We start from the raw sequence: 7929 nt of genomic DNA, 5'->3' as shown, positions 1-7929 counted from the left end.
TTTCATTCAACCGCAAGAGAATTAGTGAGGTTGGGCACTGATGTTGGGCGATTAGGCCTGGCTCGCAGTCGGTGTTCCAAAGCGGTTTGATGGGGTTGAGGTCAGGGCTCTTTGCAGGCCAGTCAAGTTCTTACACACCGATCTCAACAAACCATTTCTGTATGGACCTCGCTTTTTGCACGGGGGCATTGGCATGCTGAAACAGGAAAGGGCCTTCCCCAAACTGTTGCCACAAAGTTGGAAGCACAGAATCATCTAGAATGTCATTGTATGCTGCAGCGTTAAGATTTCCCTTCACTGAAACTAAGGGGCTCGAACCATGAAAAACAGCCCCAGACTATTATTCCTCCTCCACCAAACTTTACAGTTGGCACTATGCATTGGAGCAGGAAGTGTTCTCCTGGCATCCACCAAACTCAGATTCGTCTGTCGGACTGGTTTCCTCTGCTCCAGAGAACGCGTTTCCACTACTCCGGAGTCTAATTGCGTCAAGCTTTACACCAATGCGTTGCATTGCGCATGATGATCTTAGGTTTGTGTGCGGCTGTTCGACCATGAAAATCCATTTTCATGAAGCTCCTGACTAACAGTTATTGTGCTGATGTCACTTCTAGAGGCAGTTTATAACTCAGTAGTGAGTGTTGCAGTCGAGGACAGACAATTTTTAAGTCCTTTAGCCCTCGGCTTGTGTGGCCTACCACTTCGCGGCTGAGCCGTTGTTGCTCTTAGACAATTTCCGCTTCAAAATAACAGCACTTACAGTTGACGGGGGCAGTTCTAGCATGGCAGAAATTTGACGAACTGACTTGTTGGAAAGGTGGCATCCTATGACGGTGCCACGTTGAAAGTCACTGAGCTAGGCCTCCCGGGTGGCGCAGTGGTCTAGGGCACTGCATCGCAGTGCTAACTGCGCCACCAGAGTCTCTGGGTACGCGCCCAGGCTCTGTCGCAGCCGGCCGCGACCGGGAGGTCCGTGGGGCGACGCACAATTGGCATAGCGTCGTCCGGGGTAGGGAGGGTTTGGCCGGTAGGGATATCCTTGTCTCATCACGCTCCAGCGACTCCTGTGGCGGGCCGGGCGCAGTGCGCGCCAGCCAAGGGGGCCAGGTACACGGTGTTTCCTCCGACACATTGGTGCGGCTGGCTTCCGGGTTGAAGGCGCGCTGTGTTAAGAAGCAGTATGGCTGGTTGGGTTGTGAGGACGCATGGCTTTCGACCTTCGTCTCTCCCGAGCCCGTACGGGAGTTGTAGCGATGAGACAAGGTAGTAATTACTAGCGATTGGATACCACGAAAATTGGGGAGAAAATGGGATAAAATTTTTTTTTTTAAAATTATTAAAAAAAGAAAGTCACTGAGCTCTTCGGTAAGGCCATTCTACTGCCATTGTTTGTCTATGGAGATTGCATGGCCGTGTGCTCGATTTTATACACCTGTCAGCAACGGGTGTGGCTGAAATAGCCAAATCCACTCATTTGAAGGGGCGTCCACATACTTTTGTACATATGTGTGTGTGTGTGTGTGTGTGTGTGTGTGTGTGTGTGTGTGTGTGTCGCATGTCTATAATGTGTGGGAGGTTGTGCTACTGCTCCAGCAGCATCATCTTTAACTCTTCTCCTTCTCTTTTCCTTCCCCACGGTGAGGACAGTAAACAGGGATTGATTGGGTTGGGCTCCAGCCTTCCTCTGGAGCTGGCCCTGAGGGTCAGAGGTGACAGTTCTGGTACTGGGGACAGAGGCATGACAAATAAGAACTACACGAACCTCGTAAATCCACTGTGTCGCACCGGGGCCAAGCAGTCGAGAGCTCGAGACGCTGTCCCACTCCACACCACACCATTAAAAATGACAAATGGGGCTTTGGTTGACTCTGACTCGAGAGTCGCTGTACGTTGCCATTATGTTTTCAAACGGGTTTTGCTGTGTTGTACTAGTGTAGTTCATTAGACGCATCTCAGAGGGAAAGGGAAGTTGTTAGCTGTCAAGTCTTTTTTTAAATTTTGTTTTGTTTGATAAAGGGTAGGAGTGAGGATAAGGGAGGATGAAGGGAGAGAGGGAGGATGGAGGGAGGGCCAAATTCAAGATATAGGGGGATGGAGTTGGAAGGCAGGTTGAAGTAGGATGAAGCAGGCTTTCCCTGGAAGACCCAGACTGGCAGGCTAAAGCATCACCACTGTTTCAGCTCTACCACAGTCTTTCAACTCCCGGGGGAGTGTGCTGCCTAAACTGGAGTTGTCAGCGGGTCTGAATTCTATCCTGGTGTTACCCAAGCAAGCACCTGAAGCCCTGGTCTGATGTCACAGAAATGTAAAGAGCCCGAACCCGAAAAAAAGGCAGATTTCTAGAAGACATTAGGCCCTATATTGATTTAGAAAACCCAGCTACAATAAATGTGGCCTCAGGAAATGTGGTTTCCAGTTTGCATAAAGTCCAGTGAAGTTCTTTGAGGGCCGTCGTGGTATCGGCTTGATGGGGAATATACATGGCTGTGATTATAACCGAAGAGAATTCTCTTGGGAGGTAATATGGTCCGCATTTGATTGTGAGGTATTCTAGTTCGGGTGAACAAAAGGACTTGAGTTCCTGTATGTTATCACAATTACAGTGAAACAGAGTATGTTACAATCCCTGATGTCTCAATTGTATTATCCAGAGACTGAACATTTGCGAGTACAATACTCGGAAGCAGTGGGTGGTGTGCGCGCCTCCTGAGTCGGACTAGAAGTCCACTCCGAGTACCTCTTTTCCTCCAGCAGTGTTTTGGATCAGTCTCTGGAATCAGTTCAATTGCCCTGAGGGATACGAACAAAGGATACAATTTGGGAAAGTCGTATTCCTGGTCGTAATGCTGGTAATAATGGTGAGTTACCGCCGCTCTGATATCCAAAAGCTATCCCGGCTGTATGGAATAGCACAAAACATTTCCTGGGCTAATACTGAAAGAAATAACACATAAAAAAACAAAACACTGCAAAGTTTCCTAAGAGCTAGAAGCATGGCAGGCCTATCCGTTGCGCTATCCCAGTGCATTGTTCTCAACACCAGATTAAACACTTCTTATGGCTGCAGGGGCAGTATTGAGTAGCTTGGATGAAAGGTGCCCAGAGGTGCCCATAGTAAACTGCCTGCTCCTCAGTCCCAGTTGCTAATATATGCATATTATTAGTATTGGATAGAAAACTCGGAAGTTTCTAAAACTGTTTGAATGATGTCTGTGAGTATAACAGAACTCATATGACAGGCAAAAACCTGAGAAGAAATCCAAACAGGAAGTGAGAAATCTGAGGTTGGTCGATTTTCAACCCAGCCCCTATTGAATACACAGTGGGATATGGATCTGTTTGTACTTCCTTCGGCTTCCACTAGACGTCAACAGTCTGTAGAACCTTGTCTGATGCTTTTACTGTGAAGTGGGGTCGAAGGAGACAGGAATTAGTCAGGTCAGCCATGAGGTGACCATGCTCTGACCATGCGCGTTCACATGAGAGGGAGCTCTGTTCCATCGCACATCTGAAGTCAATGTTATTCTCCGGTTGGAACGTTATTCAAGATGTATGTTAAAAACATTCTAAGAATTGATTCAATACATCGTTTGGCATGTTTCTACTAACTGTTATGGAACTTTTTGACATTTCGTCTGCTTTTAGTGAACGTGCTTCCTGACTTTGGATTTGTTTACCAAACACGCTAACAAAAATAGCTATTTGGACATAAATGATGGACATTACCGAACAAAACAAATATTTATTGTGGAAGTGGGAGTCCTGGGAGTGCATTCCGACGACGATCAGCAAAGGTAAGTGAAGATTTATAATACTATTTATGAGTTTTGTTGACTGCACAATTTTGCGGGTAACTGTATGGCTTCCTTTTGTGGCTGAACGCTGTTCTCAGATTATTTAATATTGTGCTTTTGCCGTAAAGCTTTTTGAAGTCTGACACAGCGGTTGAATTAACAAAGCAAATTTGAGAAAAACGCTACCAAAGCTCTATCAACACATTGACTGTAGTACTCACATGGCTAAAACACTCGACCACTGCTACTGGTCATATATGATCACGACTCCATTTTGCTCCTCCCTTCCTATAGGCAGAAACTCTAACAGGAAGTACCCATGCTAAGGACTATTCAACGCTGGTCTGACCAATCGGAATCCACGCTTCAAGATTATTTTGATCACGCGGCCTGGGATATGTTCCGGGTAGCTTTTCGAGAACAACATAGACGAATACACTGATACGGTGACTGAGTTTATAAGGAAGTGTATAGGAGATGTTGTACCCACTGTGACTATTTAAACCTACCCTAACCAGAAACCGTGGATAGATGGCAGCATTCGCACAAAACTGAAAGTACGAACCATCGCATTTAATCATAGCAATGTGACTGGGAATATGGCCGAATACAAACAGTGTAGTTATTCCCTCCATAAGGCAATCAAACAGGCAAAACGTCAGTATAGAGACTAAGTGGAGTCGCAATTCAACGGCTCAGACTCGAGACATATGTGGCAGGGTCTACAGACAATCACAGACTGCAAAGGGAAAACCGGCCACGTAGCGGACACCAACGTCTTGCTTCCGGACAAGCTAAACACCTTCTTCGGACGCTTTGAGGATAACACAATTCCAACGACACGGCCCGCTACCAAGGACTGTGGGCTCTCCTTCTCTGTGGCCGATGTGAGTAAGACATTTAAGGAAACAACACCTCCACTTTGCTAATCCTCAACACTGGGGCCCCACAAGGATGTGAGCTCAGCACGCCTCCAACTCAATCAATCAAGTTTGCAGATGACACAACAGTAGGCCTGATTACCAACAATGATGAGACAGCCTACAGGGAGGAGGTGAGGGCCCTGGGAGTGTGGTGCCAGGAAAATAACCTCTCACCCAACATCAACAAAACAAAAGAGCTGATCCTGGACTTCAGGAAACAGCAGAAGGAGCACTACCCTATCCACATTGATGGGACCGCAGTGGAGAAGGTGGAAAGATTCAAGTTCCTCGGCGTACACATCACTGACAAACTGAAATGGCCCACCCACACAGACAGTGTGGTGAAGAAGGCGCTTCTTCAACCTCAGGAGGCTGAAGAAATTTGGCTTGGCATCTAAAACCCTCACACAATTTTACAGATGCACAATTGAGAGCATCCTGTCAGGCAGTATCACCGCCTGTTAGGGCAACTGCACAATCCGCAACCACCGGGCTCTCCAGAGGGTGGTGCGGTCTGCTCAACACATCACTGGGGGTTAACTACCTGCCCTCCAGTACACCTAAAACACCCGATGTCAGAGGAAGGCCAAAAAGATAATCAAGGACAACAACCACCTGAGCTACTGCCTGTTCACCCCGCTATCATCCAGAAGACAAGGAAAGTACAGGTTCACCAAAGCTGGGACCGAGAGACTGCAAAACAGCTTCTATCTCAAGGGCATCAGACTCATAAATAGCCATCACTAGCATGTTAGAGGCTGCTGCCCTATATACATAGACTTGAAATCACTGGCCACTTTAATAATGTTTACATATTTTGCAGTACTCATCTCGTATGTATATACTGAATTCTATCCTATTCTACTGTATCTTAGTCTATGCCGCTCTGACATTGCTTGTCCAAATATTTATATATTCTTAATTCTATTCTTTTACATTAGATTTGTGTATTGTGTGTGTTGTTGTGAAATTGTTAGATATTACTTGCTTGATATGACTGCACTGTTAGAGCTAGAAACACAAGCATTTCCTTACACCTACAATAACACCTGCTAAACACGTGTGTGTGACAAATTAAATTTGATTTGATGCGACGAAGGTGGGTGGCAGCAGAGTGAGGAGACAAGAAAACAGCCCTTGTGTTAGAAACGCGAGGAAAGAGGAAAACTCTTAGTTATTATCAACTGAATAGCCAACTAAAGTAGGCTAATGCATTTGAAGGCATATACAGTATCAAATTGTTTCTTCTACTGAAACCCCCAAAGTCATATCCAACCGGTATAGTAAATTTAGAGCAATAGCCGTGTGTCAACTAGATGATAAATTCAGCACAGATTTTTATGTAAGATTTTATTTATTTGAAACAATACAAAACATACACATACAAATGACAATATGCAGACAGTCACAAACATCCACAACATCAACCCTGCCCAGATCCACCTGCTCACACCCACATCTCCAGTGCCAGCACCGTTTGGACTGGGACAGCGCCACCTCTCTGCCTTGAGACAAGCTGGGGAGCTCATCTTGATTAATCAATCAATGTTAGATTTTGGTTTTCACTGAATTTCTGCTTGGATATTTGGTAAGCCTACAATTAGGCTGGGAAATGTTAGCTAAGTTGAGGTCAGTGCTCAGGATCATCTTTGTCTTAGTTTGCTCATGCTACATATTAGCACTGATCAGTACGTTTTGCTAGCATGTTACGTAGCTTAACAAGTGGATTTTTGCTCTTCACTCGAGTGCTGTCCTGTTCTACTGTCGACCAAAAGTAACTTGTCTGATAATCACTGTATATCTGCTGCGACGTAGTGTCCCCATGAGTGACTGAACAACGAGCCAATCACGGCGCAACTCGAGAAGATTACCAACGCCTACGCTCTGTATTTTCCGTTGGCTGCCCTTCCACCACAGAAAGCACTGAGCTAGGCTGAAACTGCCTTACTCAAGAAAGAGACCATGTTTGTATGTGACTTTATTCACTCAATCATTTTGTTTATAACTGATATGTGGCACGAATTAATGCCAAAATAACATACAATACAGGCACATTTTTAGCTAAACAGGTCGCTCTGCCCCACCTGCATTGAATGACTGGTCGCCACTGTATCTCTGTACCCCATTTATATGCCCCATGTTGCAAGGATCTGTACACAATTCCTGCAAGCTAAAAATATCCCAGTTCTTCCATGGCCTGCATACTCACCAGACAATGTCGCCTACAGCCTGATCAACTCTACGCGAAGGAGATGTATCCCGCTTTCTGAGTTAAATGGTGGTCACATTAGATTCTGACTGGCTTTCTTATTCAAGCCCTTACCTTTCTTAAGGTATCTGTGATCAACAGTTGCATATCTGTGTTCCCAGTCATGTGAAATCCTTAGATTAGGGCCTAATGAGATGATATAAATGTTCCTTATATGATGTGTAAGTCAGTAAAATCTTTGACGTTGTTGCATGTTGCGTATTTTTTTGTTTGTTTAGTATATTTCTACCTTAATGTTACTGTTTCTGTATACATTTTATTGGCTGTAGTCTTTGCCACATGCTTTCTATATGCCTAGTCTATTTCGTCTATAGGGGAAAAGACGATCGCTACCGGATCGATTCAGGGCCCTGGTCTAAACCACATATCCTGTCCCTAAAACTCTTATATTGAGAAGCAAAACAAAGTGGCTAAACTGTACAACTCATGAGCCATGGGAATAAATTAACAAATATCGTTGTGAATGCGAATATTAGGAGTCAGAGAACAAAGCCGGGTACGGAGCTGTCCAGTGCTGAAATCTTGATCAGCTAGCGCTGGCCAAGCCGCATTACCTGCCCGTGCTTAATGATATAGGCCTTTGCTATGGTTTCCCATTGGCCTCAAATATTTTACATGATTTGTGTTTGTGTAGGCTACTGTGTGCATGATTTCTCTATTGTACTATGTAATTGATACGGCGTATACCTCCACTATACTACTTTGATATGCATCAGTGGGGATTAAGAAGAGAGTATACGCAATGAAAAAGAGTGACGAGCCCGTCGTTATTATTGTCAAGTAGGAAGCGAAAGTGCACAACTACACAACCGCTTACAACAACACCGCTAACGAAACAGTCTGACTGTCCGAGTTCGACAGTAGAGAGAGAGAGAGAGAGAGAGAGAGAGAGAGAGAGAGAGAGAGAGAGAGAGAGAGAGAGAGAGAGAGAGAGAGAGAGAGA

This window comes from Salvelinus fontinalis, chromosome 17, assembly GCF_029448725.1.
Source record: "Salvelinus fontinalis isolate EN_2023a chromosome 17, ASM2944872v1, whole genome shotgun sequence".
NCBI classification, from domain to species: Eukaryota; Metazoa; Chordata; class Actinopteri; order Salmoniformes; family Salmonidae; genus Salvelinus; species Salvelinus fontinalis.
This window is presented reverse-complemented; position numbering follows the sequence as displayed.